General features: G+C 42.0%; 1 protein-coding gene across 44 annotated transcripts in view; it reads left to right on the plus strand.

Moving 5' to 3' along the window:
* Positions 1-21902, plus strand: part of FOXP1 (forkhead box P1) — a 544444-nt gene that overhangs the window by 458326 nt on the left and 64216 nt on the right. The window lies entirely within an intron of this gene.

Consider the following 21902-nt stretch of genomic DNA (forward strand, 5'->3'; position numbering starts at 1 on the left):
AGTTGATGTTCAAAGAATGGGGGTGTAAACAGAGCCATAGGGAACATCGATAGCCCCCCAGCACTGCTTCCCCCCCCCCCACAAAAAGGGGCCATCAGGATTGCAGCAGAATCACAGTGTCTGCGATCCTTGTTGCAAACAGAGTCCACAAGGGACCATACTCAAGGTATTGAGAGTTGTCAGGGGATCAGGTCAACTGCTTCATTGCCCCCAACTTCCTGAGAAGCTGCATTCACTCTCTCACTGAAAGCAGGTACAGTACTTAGGAGCAACCATGTCAGCAGCCTGAGTCCTCTCCCCATTCTGCGCAATGATTTGGGCATTGGCAAGAGCATTGGCCATGCCAACTGAAGAAGCAAGATGTGCACTCCTTCATGCCATTATACTAAGACGTGACTCCTAAAGCTGATAATACGGCTGTAGCATCCCGGAATAAAAATCTTAACAACCAGTTCGAAAAACATGTGGGGAATATAAGATTTGGAGAGGGATTTGCAAGAAGGAGGAGGCTTCTAGTACAGGCAATGTGGGTCAAAACAGAGGATGTGGGGAACAGTTGTAGCTCAGTGGCAGAGCAACTGCTTTGCATGATCCCTGGGGGATCTCCATGTATCTCCCTGACATCTCCAGGTAGGGCTGGTAAAGACTCCTGTCTGAAACCCCAGGAAGCCACTGCCAGTCAGTGCAGACAATACTGACCTAGATGGAGCCATTGGTCTGGCTTGGTATAAGGCCACTTCCTTGCCTTAACTTCCTGTGCTCCATGTTAAGTGTGCCTCTAATTAAAAACAACAACAACCCACAAACCCTTGCATTAAAAAAGAAGTAGCGAACACCAAAACCTTCCTGTTTACATTTTCTCTGGCAGGGAAGTGATACAATTCATTCTAGAAATACTGAGTTAATGCTTCCAGTTCTTCTGGGGCTTTTTAATTTTTTTTGTCTTCCAATGTATCTCATGTCCCCCTCCTTTGTCCCACATTGCACCCGAATTTTGTTAAGCAACGTCAGTGGTAGCTGCTCTGAGGCTTGGCGCACAGCAATCTGTTAAGGAGATAAATAATCTGCCTTGGCATGACACTCCTACTCTCCTCTTTAATTTGTCTTACACAAGGAAAATTATAATTAAATCATTCAGGGTAAACCCTTGAGTATAGAGAGGGGGAAAAACACACTTTGGTGAAGATTGCCAGTAGAGACCAACTTCCCTGTTGTGCTGTGTAGAGACATTTATCAATATTCAACACTGTTAAAAGGAGAACATTTTCCTGCAATTTGTGAGGCGGATGCCAAAGCTGAAATCAAGGCTTGTTAAGATTCTTTCCCCTGTGCCGTCATGAGCATTCGCCGTCGTTGGCTTTACGCTCTGACTGCATGTTTCCAGGCTTGGATTTTGCTCAGACAATTTAATAATGTTTATTGTGCTGTTTATACACATACATATAAATTCACTCAATGCAGTAAACCTACCTCAGTCATTTCTGTCCTAAGGGAAATGCAAAGCTATAGATACTTGCGTTCACAAAGAATAAGCAAAAGCAAAGCCATTAAGTAGTATGCAAACCTCTCATCTTTTCAGCATTTGGTTTTCTGCTACAGAAGAACTTAAAAGCTAGCAAAGCGGTAAATAAGAAGCTTTGTTGTTGTTGTTGTTGTTGTTGTTTTGTTGTTGTTTTGTTGTTTGACTACCACCCTTCATCCAAAGATCACAGGGTGGTTCACAACAAAAAAACACAAAATGAAAACACAAAATACATAAATACAAAAACAAACCAATAGCTGTCCCCAACCACCACCCCATTCCACAAGCACATTTAAAAGGATATAGAATGTTAAGCAGCAAAAGGCCCGGCTATAGAGAAACGTTGTTTCCTGGCATCTAAAGATATGTAGTGAAGGCGCCACACAAGCTTCCTTAGGAAGAGCATTCCATAAATGGGGAGCCACTGCAGAAAAGGCCCATTCTCATGTTGCCACCCTCCAGACCTCTTGTGGGGGAAATGCACGAAGCAGTGCCTCAGATGATGATCACAGGCCTGGGCTAGTTCATATGGGGAGAGGCAGTCCTTGAGGTATTGCGGTCCTGAGCTGTTTAAGACTTGATAGTTCAAAGCAAGCACTTTGAATTGGGCTGGAAACTAAATGGCAGCCAGTGCAGTCAGATCAGGGTCAGGGTAATATGCTCAAACTGTCTCGCCCTGGTGAGCAGCCTGGCCACCAAATTCTGCACCACCTGTCATTTCCAAACCATCTTCAGAGGCTACGCATAACACATTGAAGTATTTTAACCTAGAGGCTTCCAGATCATAGATGGCAGAAGTTAGGCCATCCCTGTCCGGATAGGGATGCAGCTGGGCTACCAGTCAAAGCTGATGGAAGGCAGTCCATGCTGCTGAGGCCACCTGAAGCTCAAGTGACCGTAAAGGGTCTAGAAGTACCCCCAAACTATATATCCAGTCCTTCAGGAGACAAGTAACTCCTTCAAGAGCAGGCAACCTTCTGTCCATTTGGTCTAGTTTTTTTTTTTAAAAAAAGACTATTCCGCCACAGTAGGCCAGCTATATTGTCTTCTCAGATATTAAATTGAAACAAGTGTAAAATGACCACTTGGGTCGTAAAATGACCACTTGGGTCGTTAGATAGCTAGGCTTCAAGCCTTCATTTTTACAGTAATTATCAAAAGTCTGGGAAGTGTGTTATAATCTTTGTGTGTGTGTTAAATTCATCAGTATTCTTTCATCTGCATAAAGCAGACTTAAAATGTTTTTATTTATGGGGTGGGGACTGATACTTAGAAACAACTGTGTAACCACATCCTATATGCAAGTTGAAAAGGAGAGATCCCAGGATATATCTTCGAAGATGCCCTTTATAATTTGCTAGAATCAGAGAGTTCCCCAAGGACACCCAGCCTGACTTTAAAGGAGGTGTTGGTATAAAGAGCCTGTATACTAAATAGAAGATGTTTATCTGTTTGCAGCTCCTCAAGACTTTCCCAAAACACCTCTTTTGGTATAGCGTCAAAGGCAGCCTAGAGATATAGGAAGGCTACATACAAAGTCTGAGTGTGGTTGATGTATATTTTTGCGTAAGGTAATCAAAAAGGAAGTTGTGATCGCTTATAGATACAGCAGTTTGGATACTAGTTTTCTAATTTAGGCAGGAGATATCTAGCTCACATCTCCCAGTTTCTGAGGTAATCTAAGGGGAGCTTTGAAAAGCTCACCCTTCTGCACTCATAAGGGGCGATTGTTTATAAAGTGATTGCCAGTTCATTTTGGTTCTGTTTACCAGGGGGAGAAATCAGGAGTTAGACCTAAATTGCATTGCCTTTTAATATATAGAGGAGATGCCTCTCTAAACATGACTACTGAATTACTGTACCTTTTTCTATGGACCTTAGAATTCTGGGCTGACCAAAAAGCACCTACTGAGGTTTGCCATGTTATTTATGCAAAAAATAAATAAATCCCACCACTTGGTACAAATCTTTGCAACAATTGTTGCACTTCATGAAGTTGGGTTAAGACTGTGGGTGGTCCTGCTTGGGGGAGGCCCAGCTGAAGTTAATACACAATACTAATTTAGGTTCACTAATTTCAGTGCATCTACTGCAGGCATCCCGAAACTTCGGCCCTCCAGATGCTTTGGACTACAATTCCCATCATCCCTGACCACTGGTCCTGTTAGCTAGGGATCATGGGAGTTGTAGGCCAAAACATCTGGAGGGCCTCAGTTTGGGGGTGCCTGATCAACTATGTGTAGAACTTGGTTGGTACATCCCTGCTTCTTGTTTGACAGTTTGATGGGTGCAAACATTTTTCAGCAGGGAGCAGGAAAGCTGTGCTAAACCATGGCTTAACATTACAAACTGCAGTTAATCTTTAACTATGGGCAGTAAAAGCAAGCCACAGTGGAAACAAGCCCCCAAAGCCAATATAAGAAAGCTGGCTTGTTTTCATTGATCATAGATGAATCACAATTTAGGATTTGGGCATAATGCAGAAGGAGAAGTTCCCAATCTCTTCTTCTTGTCCACACTGGAGAGAGAAGAGAGAGAGAGAACTCAATAGCCTGTGTGGCACTGTGGCTCATTCTCAGAATGCTAACTCATGGTTAAGCATTGGGCACTTCATTAAAATGCCTTCTCAATGTTGATTAAAATGCCTTCTCAATGTTGCCATAATAAAACAAATGTCCACTCTATTCTGTGATAGTAATAGTACCGCTCTATTCTGCCTTGGTCAGACTGCACCTGGAATTGTATGTCCAGTTCTGGGTGCCACAATTTAAGGAGGATATTGATAAGCTGGAGAACGTGCAGAGGAGGCTGACCAAGGTGATGCAAGAGCCCAGCCTATGTTTCTATGATCCTCACTAGCACTTGAACAAATGAATGTTACTTTTCCAATCGCGTTTATTTTCTAGAGTTGGGTCATCTTTTTTCAATTATGCACCTACCTTTTTCTGTTTCCCATAGGTGTTTCATTGCTTTTTTTATATAAAAAAAATTACAAACCTTTTTCAAATCCTTTATATTCTCAATCAGCTAAATTATTATTTCTCCCACCAGCTCACTTCTCCACCAGCTTACCTTTTAGCATGGCAATCGTATCTCTCAAGATCTCCAACAAATTAGTTACAACTGACCTCTTTCTCATCAGTCCGTTTTGAAAACCTTTAATCACATTAGGCGTTCTAGTGCATTCCCATGTTAAATTCTGCAAAACTGTGCATCTTCATTCCCAGCCCTCCTTTCCCCTTCCTCCCACCTTGCATCCTCAAGTGATGTTAAGCTAACCAGTCTGTAATTGCTTCTTACATCACATGGCTGTTCTTCGGATGAGAGTGTTAGGTTTGTCACTTTATAGTTCTCAGGAATCTGACCTGACACTAGAGAACTTCTGAACTGGAATGGTTCACTGGTTTCTGGTCAGATGTAATAATGTTCATTTATTCCATTTTGTAAGCACTATATCCAAAGCAGTATATCCAAAGGCACTTTAAATAGATTGGGTGAATCTTGGCAGACGCTGAACAGAACTTTTCCAAATTTTAGCATATGTATTGTTTTATACTTCCATCTGGCCAACAGATATCTGAGTGCTTTGTATATTGCCACCCTTTTCTTGCCACTAAGATACTTACATGTGTCTCTAATATAACTTGCTGGTGTTTTTGCATACTGGTTGCTGGTGACTTACAGCTATTGTGTATACATAAATCTGATTTAGCTCTCCAGCCAAATTTGCAAACAAGCAGTGTTATCTGTCGAGACAAATGTTTTGTAACCCCATCGTAGAACTAGATTACATGGGCACAATCCGCTCAGTGTTACACAATTTTATGACACCCCACCCACCCCCCCAAACTGGAGAGATTTCAACATGTGCTTAACCCCCTCAAGTAAATCAATGTGATGTTCCAAGTGCTTGACTTCGGCTGAACTGTGAAACGGAAATAAGGCAATTTTAAAAGCACGAGAAGAAATATGCCTTTCATTTTTATTTGCATGCAGTTTAACGATTTTCACTGGTTGTGTCGAGACATGTTAACTTTTCAAAAAAAGAGCAGGGCAGCCAGAAAAACTAAGCAAAACCCGGACAAACCTCTGAGGAAACATGGAAATAATTTAAATAAGCTTAATATCTATGAATCACACTTCTAAAGGTGATTTCTGTATACACTGTAGCACATATATTACATATTCTGTTTCAGGGTGCAATCCTGTTCCTGTAGAAATCAGTGGTGAAAACCCTATTGATTTTTAATGTATCAGAACTGTAGACTTTAAAATAATGACTTCAGAACAACTGGACCACTTTTAAGCAGTATAAACATGATCCATTGCACCAGACTTTAATGCTAGAACTGGCTAATAAAATAACCCCATTGACTTCAATGGGACTCTTCTGAGTAGACATGGTTAGGATTGTGCTGCAAGTTGGATATCACCCAGTGTCTTTTCCTTGATTTCCTTGATTTTCTTCGATTCTGTTTCTGGCGGTTATTTGAGAAGTGCTAATATTAGTATTTAGTAGGAACTCTCCTTACAGTCCTATTTTATACCAAATGAAATGAGTTTACACAAAAGCATATGGAATAAGAAATTAAAACTGTAAGTAATAGATTACATTCTCGGAGCACAAAATTGCTTATACCTGTTGGATGTTGTCTTTTTCTGACTGGTGTAAACAAAAGAAAGAGCTGCTCTTTTAGGAAGCTGCCTAAAGGAATAGAGACGCTTGCTGAAACATTTCTTTTAAATCTGAATTTCAATGTGTGTCTATCCGCATGCGCATTTAAAGATAACGGTTCTGATGGCTCTTTAAATGCCATTTCAAATCCAGAGCATAGCGCAGGTGGTGCTAATATAGGACAGTCCCCTAGGCTCTTGTCGCCAGGAGTGGTACAGCTTGTTCAGTGTCTGCGTCCATATGGCAATCTGTCCCATTCACAGAAAAGACATTGTAGCTGTGCCTGTGGGTGCTGTGGTCAATGTAGTGTGAAAAGGCAAATTGTAACTCTTAGCAACCTATGGTATATGCACTTCCTTTTGTCAGACAATCCAAGTTTTGTGTGTGTGTGATTCTTAAATACCCAAGAAAATTCCAGAATCTTGCTGGGTTTATTTTTCTGTTTGTTTGTTTGTTTTCCCTCTGTGTGTGTTTGTGTGTATTTTCCCCTAGTACTGCAGGGTTAACTAAGCAGGTTGTTATTTGATCACATACCAGTTCATGGTTACCTGGCTTTTATTCTCAAAGGGTGTCTCTGGTTGTTTAGAGCCAAAGTTAATCATGACACAATCCGTACTTTGAGGTTTACCCCATTCATGTTATAAAGTAGGAGTTTCTAATTTTAAGATCGAAAGGTGTTCAGAAGGGAAGGGGAGATGAGCCCTGCCCCTTCTCCCTCCTTAACTATCTGTGCTCCGTAGCTTCAGCCCCTACCTGCTTAGCTTTTTCCCAGTCTGAGCTAGGGTGCCTAAAGTGATTGACCGCAGAAAGGTACGGGGAGATCAGGGATCAGCTCCCCTTACCCCAGGCATGGCCAAACTTGGCCCTCCAGCTGTTTTGGGACTACAACTCCCAGCATCCCTAGCTAACAGGACCAGTGGTCAGGGATGATGGGAATTGTAGTCCCAAAACAGCTGGAGGGCCAAGTTTGGCCATGCCTGCCTTACCCATTCACACCTTCAATGTAGGACCCTCTATACCTGAACCCACTATACCCTGCTTTTAGGCATGAGCAAAGCAGACCTAGGAGTACTGTAATTAAAGCAGCTACCCCATCACAGCAGATCTACCTTGATTTAAACACGCTGTAAGGCAGGGCTGGCAAACTTGTGGCCTTTCAGGTGTTGTTGGATTAAGCAGCTCCCATCAGCCCCAGCCAGCATGGGCATTGGTCAGGAATTACAGGAATTGCAACCCAACAATTTTGGGAGAACCATAGCTCCCTCACCCCTGCTTTAACACAACTCATCTTGAAACATACAAGTGAATGCCCCAAAAGTTGAAGTATTTTGTTATATCTCTGAAGGTTGTGCGTTTATGTCTTTCATGCTCTTAAACAGCTAATGCACTTTGGGTACATGTATAAAGGCAAACAAAGTTTAGCAAGTCAAAGGTGACTGGTGCTGTTTCTAGGTCTTCATATTTGCCTCCTGGAAGGTGCTGTTCCTTAACCAAAATTGCCTGTACTTTAAAAAAGAAAGAAAAAGGAAAGAGTGCTTCTGTACAAGTAGTTTCCGTTGAAATCAGTGGAATTTAACTCAAAATAGATTTATTTAGATTTGGGGTGGGAAACTATCTGGAACAAATTGAGGCTTTGTTTTTCATTAAGAAGGAGAGACAAGAAATTGTGTGTTTCACCTTTCCTACTCATTTCAACTTTTTCCTGAGTCTGATTGTGATCTCCACAAAACCCTCTGGAAAACATCTTGGTGATAAAACCCTTTCCGGGGTGCATTACAGATGCAACAGCAGAGTAGGGGGGGGACCACAATGTCAAAGGGATTTCTTAATGAAGAACGTGAAGGATGTGTTAAAAAAATATCAAGAAAAGGTTTTTAAAATTTACAAAACAGCAAAACTGGGTGGTTGCTCCTGCATCCCACATTGCCATTATCATGCCAAATGTTGTTCTACGTTTGCGTGATTATTTGTTATGCTGTTTAGATAAACACAAACAAATAGAAAGCACAGCACCTGCAATAGCATATGATATTTACACTACCTGTATGATTCAGCTGGTTTTCTGAAGAAACAGAGACTCTCTTGTGTCCTATGGAATCGGATCGCTTTTTATAACGTGCAAATGAAGGGAAGCATGTCATACACCTGCTTGATGATGTCGCCTTGCTATGCATTTTTCATTCCTCTCGTGTTGCACTTATGAAGAGTGAGGAGCAAAGACCAGCAGGAGAGGAACGGAGTGGGGGGGGGGAGGAGGAGTGGCTGATTCCTGAGTTGATGTGATTGCTGCTGTAGGAAAATGGTAGGACTTCTGTGTACAGAACAATACAGTTAATTTCTTTTTTAATTCTGAGTATGGTCCACCAATTATCCCTGCTGCACCACTTTAGTTCTTCTCTAATGGGACCTAGATGGGATTGTTGTTTTTGAGCCCTGCCTTTAAAAGAATAGATTTTGTACCGTGGTTGGACTTTGGGGGGGATGATTCCCATTTGACTACTTATTGCATAGACATAGGGGCTTTCTCATCTCTTTTAATGCTGCTGCTCTGTTACTCTCTGGAGTGCTGGCAGAATCGGGCCCTCATTTCATTTAAGGTGCAGTAGAAAATATTGTATGCAGTATATGACCATTTTGTGCTGTTCTCCAGTTCACTCTGATGTACAAGCAGGTGTTTAAGTTCAGACATATGCATACTACAAAATTTAATGGGATTACTCATTTGCTTAGACATATGTTCCCCGCCCCCCCTTCTAAAGAATCCTGTTGAACAAGGGCCAGAGTTTTGCTTTTTTTTCCTCCTTGCTTTTTTTTTGGTCCTCAAAATGAATCATATATTCAAGAGCATAAGGCATTTCTGTGTTAAAGATCAGTGAGAAAAATAGGCAAAATGTTAGTTTAATTAGAATAAAGTGATCCTAAGATACCGAATCAATCCAACTTTGTCTGAATAAATTAGAGAACTATGCAGAGAGGAATAAAATGAGATTTAACAAGGATAACTAGAGTGTGGTTCTGATAGGAAGTTGAAAATCAAAATACATGTATAAAATGAAACATCAGCTTGGAAGAAGCAATTGTATGAGGAGGCAAGATGAGAAATTACAGTGCCTTCTTTTTATTAAAGGCTAATGTGATATTGGTGTTAATCACATTCTTATACATTTTTAAAGTTGTTATTCCAATTAAAAAATATAGAGCACCAGTGACACCAGTTAGGATGCTAAGAACAAACCTGAAGGAAAGATTTTTATTTTTACAAAAAAAGAATACTGGTGCAAATACCGAAGTGAGCAACCAGAATGATAAAGGGTTTGAAGGGAATAGGCTGTGAGCTAAGATTAAAGGGAATTAAATATCTAGAGCCTAGGAAAATAGAGGCTATGGGAGGCCATGATGATAGTATGTAAGTACATGAGGAGACATTAAAAAGAGAAGGAAGGAGAAATTGTTCTCATTAGTTAGCAATGAAATGACTAGAAAATGCTGGATCTTAAATTCTCCCTGTCAAAGTATTTCTAATGTGCTCTACATTCCGGGTGCCTGGGTACCAAATTGAAATAAAAATCGAAGTGATCAGAGGAGGGGAAAATGCAGTACAATTAAATGGGTAAAGGAATCCACACCTAAAATTGGTGTTGGAATTTAAATTAGTTGACTGCTCTTTTACAGGCGCAATGAAAAACTTATGAAGAAATTGGAGTCTTGTTTAGGCTTTAGTAAAATATCAGAAGGAATGCCTTTTTCATATATGTTACTGTTTCTTTGGCAGCATCCACTGACTGCCCAGTTTTGCTATGGTGCTTTCAGGTTAAAACTGCATGTTAAATCCATAGTTTGGAGACCTGTTGAAGCTGTATATAACAGCCATGGTGGGGGAGGGTGGTTATCTGCATCAGTAAAGCAGCTGTTTAGTGTTGGGAGTGAAGCTTCCATGGATGCCAGTGAGATCTTCCGTCCCATGGCAAGCAGCAACTTCCAAGAGCTAACTTTGGTTGAGAATAGAGTGCACTTTCAGTCCACATACTTTCAGGTTAATGCACATACTTTCAGGACTACTTATGCACATGATTGCATACTTGATTCTTCTTCATTTGATTCCTGTGCTCTTTAAGATCAGAGGCTGGACGTTTTAAATTCTTCCATTGAAAAGTATAATGTTTTGAGTTGATGTGAGACAGTATGATGCCATGATTTGTGATGCTCCACTCATGCACACATGCAAACCATCCCCTGGATGTTGCATACATAAAGCAATGAACCTGTCCTTAGAAAAGCCGAATACTGGGGACACTTCTCATACTATGCTGTTCTTAAAGCCCTAAACGGCCTCGGCCCAGTATATCTGAAGGAGTGTCTCCACCCCCCATCATTCAGCCCGGATACTGAGATCCAGCACCGAGGGCCTTCTGGCGGTTCCCTCACTGCGAGAAGTGAGATTACAGGGAACCAGGCAGAGGGCCTTCTCGGTAGTGGTGCCTGCCCTGTGGAACGCCCTCCCATCAGATGCCGAAGAAATAAACAACTATCTGACTTTTAGAAGGCATCTGAAGGCAGCCTTGTTTAGGGAAGTTTTTAATGTTTGATCTTTTATTGCTTTTATTATTAATAATAAAAATGTTATGTTGGGAGCCACCCAGAGTGTCTGGGGAAGCCCATCCTGATGGGCGGGGTATAAATAAATCAGCAGTAGTAGTAGTAGTAGTAGTAGTAGTATAGAACATGTAGTTCTCAGTGCAGGTTGGCCAGACATGGACCTGAAGGAAAAGAAAGGACTGCTTTGGAGAACGGTTGTCTTGGAAATTATGTTGGGGGTGGCCCTAAAGGACAATGAGGGCGGGTCTGTCTGGTAGACACCTGCTAGCACTTTGGACTATTTTTAAATAGACATATTTTTATATGGAATAAGTTGCCATCGGTGAATTATTTTAAAGTTTTCCTTAACCTAACCTTTATTAGGGTTGATGGAATGTTGCTGCATAACCCAGGACTATTCTTGTTCTCAGATTTACATCATTATTACATTTTATTCTTAAATGATTCCTGGACTTCATGTTCTGTTTATAGTCAGATAAGAAAGCATTTGTTTTGCTAATCAGTTTCTGTATATTGTTATTTGTTAACCAAGTCTTGAATACTGACTTATCCCAGTGATGGCAAACAAGATGATCAAGGGTCTGGAAACCAAGCCTTATGAGGAATGGTTGAGGAGTTGGGTATGTTTAACCTGGAAAAGAGGAGACTGAGAGGAATATCTCAAGGGCTGTCACATGGAGGATGGAGCAAGCTTGTTTTCTCCTGCTCCAGAGGGTAGGACCCGAACCAATAGATTCAAGTTACAAGAAAGGAGATTCCGACTAAGCACCAAGAAGGGCTTTGTGATGGTTCAACTGTGGAACAGACTCCCTCTGAAGGGGTGGACTCTCCTTCCTGGAAGGTTTTTAAGCAGAGGTTGGGTGGGTATCTGTCATTGATGCTTTAGCTGAGATTCCTGCATTGTAGGGGGTTGGACTAGACGATCATCAGAGTCCCTTCCAACTCTACAATTCTATGATTCTAATATCTTCATTGTACATACCTTTTTACCCTGGCCTTTGATACTATCTATCTATCTATCTATCATCTATCTATCTATCTATCTGGACTCACTTTATTTCCACGATTGCATGTTGTTTAAAACTGTTTTTAAAATTGCGTTTTAATTGTTCTAACTTGCCTTGGGACCTTGGGTTGAAGGGTAGGTAATTGATATAAATTAAAATAAATCTGTTTCTTCTTTTATGTTAACAAGCTCCAGGTTTTCCAGACACAGGACACCAAGGACTGCTGTGTTGTGACGTCTATAACTCTCCACAAGTTCCTAAGCAAATGGCAGTTGAGATTATCATTGAATTTAGTGGATGACATGCAGTACTTACAATGCAACGGTCATCCTAAGAAAGTGCAAAGTTTCTTTGTGGCTCCTGTCCACCTCAATAGTGTGTGCCAATAATAGCAACGGGCTCAGCCTCTTAAGGAGAACAAAGCTGACAATCACTAGATTTAAATTACCATCATTCCAGTGGCAGGGTCTCTGCATGAATATGATATCCTGATGGGATGTGAAATCCTCTAATTAAACATGATTTTAGAACCAGAAAGAGGAAAGAAAATGAGATGATGAGGATAATGGGCAAGAAAACTATGCATTTCAACAAAGAGCGAATGATAGGCACACAGGACATTGCTCCATTTCTTCCTTGGCAGATTGCTCAAGCTTGCTGTCTTTAAACTGTTTCAAATAGCCCAGTAACTGAGTCTCTGTAAGCAAACTAACAGGACATTAGCTGAACACATTCTTGAAAATTAGATGAATATTCTTATTAGCCTGTTCAAAACATCTTGTAACAAATATCTTGGGAATGCTGTGCACTTTTACATGACAGAGTGTTTCCTCTATGCTATACCATAACAATAGGAGTGATGTGATTATATATATATATATATATATATATATATATATATATATATATATAATGCATATATATAATATGTGATTATAATATATATATATATATATATATATATATATATATATATATATATATATATATATATATGCATATATATATATGCATGCAAGCATTTACTAAGACCATTTGCAACCCATCGGTATGTGACACGTCTGGTAAAAACAAATGTGAAGAGGTTCTTTTAAAATAAAAAACCTATGTCAACAGGACAAAGACAGAAATCCACCAACAGCATACAAATCAATATGGCTAACCTGATCCAAAATACCCACCCACCCCACTCACACATGAAAACAAAGACCACCACAGCCAACCACAAATGAACAACCACACCCTAGGTCAACCCCAACCTCTCTCACCACCAAACACAAGTGAACAGCAGAGAACCTGCACAAGCAACGCTGACACGAAACCCCACATATATTAAGTAAAATAGAAACATCGCTACCCACCCCACCCCCACTCATCTTTTCCCCTCCCCCTCTTTCCCACTTTTCTTCTTAACGTCTCAGCAAATGAAACCGATTTGTAAAAAAAGAAAAAGAAAAGTTACATGGAAAATATTTAATAAATATTTAATAAAAATACAAATACAAATAAAAACCTACCGTATGTGAAATGCCCAGTAGCTACCCAGCTTATTTGCAGAGACCAATTCATTGTAGTCTTACCGATATATCCTAAGACCTAAGTTGTTCAGGACTTGTAAATTAATTCAAGGACCTTGAACCTGGCTTGGTAGTAGATGAGCAGCCAGTGCAGATATTTTAACAATAGTGCCACATGTTGTCAGCTGGGTGTCCCCATTAGCAGTCTGGCTGCCACATTCTGCACCAGTTGGAGCTTCTGAATCAGGCCAAAGGGCAGCCCCACATACAGTGCATTGCAGTAATCCAGCCTCAAGGTTACCACTGCATGGACTATAGTGGTCAAACTATTCCTAGCATGGAATAGTTCTTCTCTGTTGATGGTGGACATGCCCTGACAGGGATCACTCCTCCCAATAGAATTGACAGGCAGGTTCCTTTGAAGCCTTTCACCTCCTCTCTAGGGTGAGGAGTCATCCTGCCCTTGAGATTGACTCTGCTTGCAGCTGGTGAACTCAGAGTAGACATGTATAGGACTGCACTGTAAGTACCGGTATATGTTCTCATAATGAGGTCAACATTCAGTGTTGTATTTTTATAGATACTAGACTTCGGTATGGTACTTGTCAGATCACTTCCTGTTGAGATTTAGGCTTTCAGCACTTTTCCCCCTCTGCGAAAGCTAGAGACCTATCAGGATGGTCCACCCTCAGAGGCTAAATAGATTCAGCAAGTTCCCAGGTGGCTCGAGGGGATTTTCCAGCTCATATGACTGGTGCTCCTGTTGAAGCCCTGGCTGATATTTGGAACATCTGAATGGCTTGGGCTGTTGACATGATAATAAATAATAATTTTTTTATTTATATCCCGCTTTCCCCGGCCAGAGCCCTGATAGTCGTGATATTCCCTCTGCTGCTTTGTGGAGCCCATTTGGCTTGCTGGTATACAGTGGTGCCTCTGGTTAAGAACTTAATTCGTTCCAGAGGTCCGTTGTTAACCTGAAACTGTTCTTAACCTGAGACACTTTAGCTAATGGGGGCTCCTGCTGCTGCCACGCCGCCAGAGCATGATTTCTGTTCTCATTATGGGCGTACCCAGCGCGGGGCAGGGGGGCATCTGCCCCCCTAGAAGCAGGGCCGGCGCACGAGAGTGGCGCTGCCGGCGGGGCTGGTGGGTGGAGGCGGAGCACAGTCCGGCGGAGCGCGAGTTCGGCGTTCCTGCCCGCCGTACCCTCCCTCCCTCTAGCTCCCCGTCGCACCCTCCAGCAAGGCCAAGCGCGACAGGGAACCAGAGAGTGTGGCGGGAAGCTGGAGGGCGCGGCGGGCGGGAACGCCGAACTCGTGCTCCGCTGGGCTGTGCTCCTCCGCCGTCGCCTGCCTCTGGAGACTCCCCTGCTGCCGCCGATCCTGCTACTGCCGCCGCCGGCCCCCTCGCCTGGCAGCCATCGCGCTCTGACTCCTCTCCCGCCCCGCTGTGTGCGCTTCCTCCCTTCCCTTCACTCCCGTGCCTTGGCCCCACCCCTTGCCCCCCCAGTTTTGATCCTGGGTACGCCCCTGGTTCTCATCCTGAAGCAAAGTTCTTAACCCGAGGTACTATTTCTGGGTTAGCGGAGTCTGTAACCTGAAGCGTTTGTAACCTGAAGCGTTTGTAACACGAGGTACCACTGTACTCCAGAGCTTAGTCCAAATAAACAGGCTCACCTACCTAGTGGCAATGAAGGCAGCAAAGAAGGCATGCTTTACTGTCTCCATTGCATCCTCATTGCAGCCACCCAGCAGAGCTTTTCCAGGTACTGTGGGGCCTTTTACAGTCTGGCCTGAAGGAGATGACAGAACTGGAAGCAGCTCGCTGTGACTTGTTTGCAAAGCATTTTGAGGATAAAGTCACTAGCACCCACCAGGATCTTGACTCCGCTGTTACAGCAGTTCAGTCTCAGGGGGTTTCCAAAGCATTGCCTAGTCCTGTTGTGTTGGATAGGTTTCAGTTACTAAGGCTCGATGATGTGGACAAGATAACTTGGTTCGGTCAGGATGACCACTTCTTCCCCCGACCATTGCCCCTTGTGGCTGATAAAAACTAGCAGGTAGGAAGGGATAGCTGGCTGGGCCAGGGAGGTGGTTAATGCCTCTCTGTGATAGGGAGTGTTCCCTGCCTGCTTGAAGGAGGCAGTGGTAAAAACCGCTCCTTAAGATCTTTGGCTTAAGGGTGGTATACCAAATTAATTGATTATTTGATTTTTGCCTTTTGTTGCTGTGTGAAGAAAGATTCACTGGTGTCAACAAAAAGCATGTCACAAAATTCAGACCACATTTCTAAACCCATTCAAGGCTGTATTGTACTCTCTGCAACCCTCTTGAGGATCACAGAATAGACACTGAAGGTTGTGCGGAAATTTTAAAGGTCTGTCTAAGAGTATAATTAGGCCTTTATGTTTTTAGAACAGTGTTTTTATTGATATAATTCTATTAAGAACAGTTCAGGGTTGTTGTTGTTTTTTAATTCTGTGCTAGCTATTGAAGGGAAAAAATGAATCTCTTTATACTTTATTAAATGAGCACATACTCTACGAGTCATTGACATGCAGTAAGGATGGTACCTAACAATGCCATCTCTTTCAGTCAGTAGTGCACTTATAAAACAGTTTTGGTCTAGAAAATGTATAGGCTGTGCTATCGTGCGTGCTGAAAAGTGTGGTTCGCCATTGTGCGTACTTGAATAGTCATGCCTTTAGTGACCTCAAGGTTAGGCTGCTATAATACATTCTATGTAGGGCTGTCCTTGGGGAGTTGTTCAGAAGTTTCAGTTGACAGAGAACATGGACTTGCCTTTGACCAAGAAGTACTCCACCGTTTCCCCTGACCCCCTGGTACCCCTACTGTCATCCATTCAAGAGGATAATGCTAATCTCTAAATCTCTGAACAGTCTGCTAGAAGTCTACTGCTTTTCTGTGTCTTGTGTCAATTTCTAGAACCAGGAGCGCACCTGAGCCTATGCATATGCTCTTACTGTCTGGACATGGCGCATAGAGAGAGCTGTTCTCAGTAGTTTTTTTCAGCCATGAAATTAATTTTCTTTAGCGGTTCAGGGCTGCTCTATCTATGTTGGGTTTCCTATCCAGAGCCTGTTTTTCACGTGGTGGTGGGGAGTGTATTCCATTGTCTGTGAAAGTTGCCCCTGTGTCTCAACCGGTATGTTGATTTTAAAATAGATTTATCTCACCAACAACAGGCGTATACCACCTGCCAAATTATTCTCAGATTGAAGCTCTGAATAGTGTGAATACCTAACAGATAGCAATTGGAGCAGATGAGGTGCCCTCCAAGTCTTGTTTGGGCCTGGAACCAAATTTACTCCTCAGTGTATAGAATACAGGAAGCTATTTGTCTGACCTTTTCCGCTACAACCCAGAGATGGGTAGGTGTTTTCCTGTTATCAAGAGTGAATATGATGATCTGGCTCAAACAGCACGCCTGTTCTTCCTCCCAGTGTGTTTAGCTTCATGAATCCGTACTGTAATTTCACATACAGTTCTCTGTTCATTTAGACGTCTTCTACAGCTGCAATATTTTACTTTTTCTAGAGCCTTTTTAAAATCCCTGTTTGTGTGGGCATTTTGTTTCTGGTGTGCCTGTTTAAAGGAAGGCCTTGTCTGAGTGGGTGCAGGTTGCCAATATGAAACAATCAACTTTTTAAGGCGGGGGGGGGGGGGAGATGGGAAAAATTGTTTCATGCTTTTCGCAGCGACATGCGTGTTACATTTTTCCCCATATATGCTATAAAGGTATAAAGAAAACAAGTCGTATTTTCAAGCACATAAGTCACATACCAAAGAACTACAGCCACTCACGGCTTCCTGGCAAATATTAATCACAGCTCGCCTTGTCTTGAAACATGCATCTTCCCTTCTTACTCGATGTTCATTAGGAGACATGTAGTGTGCATAAAGCATGAATCAACACCGAGGAACCAAAATATGGCACTTCCCCAGTATATTGATAATTTTCTAGGATGTTTCTTCAAATAAAGTGAAAATAATTTTCCCCCTGTGCGTTTTTCACATAATGTGATTCAGAGTGGATTAGAGCATGCATAGAGCGTCCATTGGCTGGCCAATGGAGAAAGCATCACCATTTCTGCATTGCTGTGCAGTGTAGGGGGCAGCAATCTTGGCTGTATCTGGATTGCAGGGGAGATCACTGATCTTGGCTTTAGGTTCCCATTTAACTACACATCCTGTTATTGGCAGCTCTCTTGATTTTACTCAAGGACTTCTGAGAACTGCTGTTGGTACTACTTCAGTTCTGTCTGTCTCTCTCCCTTATTTTCCCCAAGTAATATGAATAGCACAAAAAAACTTGGTTTCATTTTTATTTTTAACATGGAATTTAATTGTGAGTATGGGGGGGGGGGAATAACACTGTCAGCACTTGATGGCAATAATTCAAGAAACATGAAGCCTAGTTTTGGCATGATTGTTTTCAGTTCTGAATTACAAACCTTTTTGGATAGTACAGGGGAAAAGGTCTTACTGATTTTCCCAAATTTTTGGTGCATATTTATATAGAGAGAGAGGTTTTTTGTTACTACATCTTGGGCATGCAAATTATGTTATTTTCCAAATATAAAATGAAAATGAAGATTTTTTAGGATTCTGCAAAAGCCACCAGATTACCGGTACATATTAGAAAGCAGTGTTCGTGATTCATAACATGAACACAGCTGTGCAGAATTCTATATACACTCACATATAGGGCTCAGGGGATGTTTTCATAAAATTGGCGAGTGCTATTAGTCTTTATTAGATATATTAAAACAGAACAGATTAGGAACTAGATATGTGGTTTGCACTGGCATTTACAAGTTGGCAACTATAGAACACATGGACATTTTGTCCTTTCCTTGTTGCATTTGTGTGGCTTTTGTCCTTGTGATTTAAAATGTTTGCAAAGTCAGCCAGGTACTGAAACAAAAAACAGATATACCTACAATTCTTTTCATTGATCCTAATGGGCTGCTAATATGAGTGCCTAGTTTCCCACTATTCTGTTCAAGTCAATTGATAACAAGTCAACAAAACACAGTTATATTCAATTTAAAAACAGCTGGGTGTGATATAACATCAGCTGTAAATCCCCCCCTGGCAGAGCTTGTCCTAAAATGGACCTTCTACCTTCAGTATGAAGCTGAATTGTCTACTGAGGAAATAAATTGATGCTCTTCTCTTTTTAAAAACTGTAGCCCTACTACTAGCAGCTGAAAAAACAGTTTATTGAAATATACTTACATCACATGGCAAGACTACACGTAGATAACATGTTTTTATGTGTGACTTTATCTGACTCATGTTTTATTATTGAGACTTTGACAGAGTTTGGATGTCACGCTGAACAATGGTTTATCGTGATGAGAACAAGTTTAGCCTTCCCTGTGCTCCCTCCAACTCCTAATAGGGGGAATACAGAAGTTTTCTTTTCCATTTTTATTTAACCAGTTTGCTGTGCCATCCAAACTTCACAAGCAGTGGACAATCTTAAATATGGTTTGTTTGAAACCACCCATCTTCAAACCCTGGTTTGTGATGCTGTCTTGTTTCAGCGTACATAAGTTTAATCACAGTTTATAGTTCAGGTGTAACACTTTCCTAAATTAGAAACGAAAGGTTCTAATCTTCACCTTGTGGCTGTGCCAGAGGATGATGGGAAGAGTGTTCTAGCCATAGCTGCCAAGTTTTCCCTTTTCTCGCGAGGAAGCCTATTCAGCATAATAGAATTTCCCTTTAAAAAAGGGAGAACTTGGCAGCTATGGTTCTAGCCAGGTGGGGAGGCTCAGCTCGTTTACATTACAGTCACAGTTTATTGTGACATCCAAATTCAGAAGCCACACAAAACAGTTTGCTGCTATTCTTATTTATTGAAAGTACAGAGGTTGTTGCCATCTGTACTAACCAATATAGTGAGCATCTATTGATTGATCGATCAATCGATATCCTTCCAAGGGGCTCAGGGGGGCATATGTTACCCTTCGGTCCCTCCACATTTATCCTCACAACACTGTGAAGCAGCTTAAGCTAAATGATTTTGAATGGCCCAACACTGCCTAGTTAACTTCCTGGCAGAGTGATGATTTGAATACCCCTCTCCCTGGACCAAGTCTGGTGTTCCTTCCAAAGCAAGACACTGGCTCTGTTACGGTAGAAGGCCTCTCCAATGCCTCAAAGCTAACAAAGCACGGAGGATAATCCCCAAACCTCCCTGTAACTAAGCTCAAGTACACATAATTGACACAACAGCACATGCTTCCTCTTCTACTATGCCTCTCTTTCCCTCCTTCCTTTATCTCTAATGTGTCAGATGGTAGACTGTATACCCTTTGGGGCATAGACCTCTCCTCTTGTACTTCATGCAGTGCCATTGCACATTTGTGGATCTATATAAATAAAATAACAGCAGCGGCATAAGTGTTCTGTATTTTGACACTTTGACCTGCTGTGGGTTTTGTGTATGCAATGGGAGGATTAAAATATGCATGAGGGTACACTGTAAAAGTATGTGACAGCTCAAACCTATGACTGTGTCTTATATTTAGGTAGATCACACCAGAATCTGTTGCAGTCCAAGAATCACATGTTGCAGCAAAATTTCCCCAACCATGCAGACAATTGTCCTCCTCCACTATTTCAGTAATGGGCTTCCAGTTGCTGGAATTTAATTGCTGATGGAAATTAGCGTATATTACAGCAAATGATTCTTGTACAATTGATTTCCAACTTGGAGATTAACCTATGCACTTGAAAAGTAATAGGCATAGCATTTTTTTACCTATTTCCAGTGATGAAAAAATTAGGGTAATAAGCAATGGGAATCTTCAATCCCATTGAGAAGTTTTCTGATGGCCTAGACCAGACATGTCCAACACGTCGATCGTGCAATGGATTCTGGTCGAGCACAACTAAGGTCTTGGGGCGCCACAGCCAGAACGACTCCACAGGCAGCATGTCCGGTGGAGGCTTCGCTTGGCCAGGCTTGCTTCCGCTGCCACGGCAAGTGCTCTAGCTTCTACTGGCACTGCCCCTGCCTTGTGGCCGCCTCAAGCACCCTGCAAGCCGTAGCCCTGATGAGGCACACATGGGCTGCAGCGCTGCGGAGGGAGCCACAGGATGGGCGGCACGTGAGAGATACAATCATGTCCCTCCTCCTCTCCCATCTCCCGCTGGTTCCCATGGAAAGAAAACACCCTCTCCCTCCTAGTTCTGTGTGGATGCTGAACTTTCCCCACCTTTCCAGCTCCAGCCTAGCTGCCTGAAGAGATGAAGTGACACCAGTTCTTAAGGCTCTGCACTGCCTGCCTTTGAGTTTCCAGGTCTGATTCAAGATTTTGCTATTAGCATATGAAGGAGTAAACTATGTGGGACCCAGGCACCTCTTTAATGCCACATTCAGAGAACTGGGACTCTCCAGATGTGGTTCATCTTTACTCCCATCAGCCCTAGGCAGCATGGCCAATGGTCAAGGACGACAGGAACAACAACATCTGGAAGGACCACAGGTTCCCCATCCCTGCCCTATACTGTCCCTCACATGCTTTTAGGTCAGCTCATGGCCCCACCTTCACAAGAGCCTTGGGAGGGAGTGACAGGAAACAGGGCATTTACCATAGTGGAGAAATGTGATTAGCCCCCCCATAGTGAGTAGTTTTAAGAAATAAGTAAAATCACCAAGCATTTGGTTGAAGAGCTTTTAATCTTCTATTTTGCTGATCAGCTACTCTGCTGGTTGCTCCATAGCTTATGGAATTTTATTGGCAATTTTATAGTGGTTTTGTTTTGTTTGTGTGTATCGTACATTTTGGTTTTTGTATGCTGCTTAGGGGTTCTTTATATTGGAGGAAATGTTTGATATAAGTCTAAGTAATAATGAAAACCCTTATAATTCAGCCAGTAAAGATATCAAATTGCTCATTCTGTTGTTCGCCAAAAGCAAATATGAAGTAAGATTTTACACTGATTTGTAACATATTCATATGTGTTGAATACGACGGGGGGGGGGAATTGGGGGTTCCAACCCCTACTTGTAGTTAATTCCTGATCGGGACACATGCATGTCTATTATTATTTTTACAACTTTTTGCTTTCGAACTTGCAACTTGCAAGAGAGTCAGCTGAACACACACACATTAAAAAAAACAATTTGGGAGAAGAAATGAATGTGGACAAAAAAGTGCACCCTTCAAGATAACTGACATTTCTTCTTTTAAAAAGTCATTTAAGGTTATGGAAATTGTCAGAAAAAATAATTTCCTTTGCTTAAGAGGTTTTCATGCAGAAGTTGAGTAAATATATTTCAGAACATGGTTCATCAGTTAATGCAACAGATACATTTCCCTGAGCACCACATGGCCTGGATCAAAGCATCTCATGACTTGGAGCAGTGTGGCCAAATCATTATGTATTGATTGGAATCCTGCTAGAGTTTTAACTCTTCGATGTTTGAAAAGGTGCTTCCTGCCCCAACCACCTTTTTATAAGCTCTGTCTTGGTGGCCTAGGAAGCAATGCTGCTGTTTATGACACCCTTCTATCCCAACGAAATGATAGAATTCCCTTTTTG

This window comes from Zootoca vivipara, chromosome 2 (genome assembly GCF_965207765.1).
Source record: "Zootoca vivipara chromosome 2, rZooViv2.hap1.1, whole genome shotgun sequence".
Taxonomy (NCBI): Eukaryota; Metazoa; Chordata; class Lepidosauria; order Squamata; family Lacertidae; genus Zootoca; species Zootoca vivipara.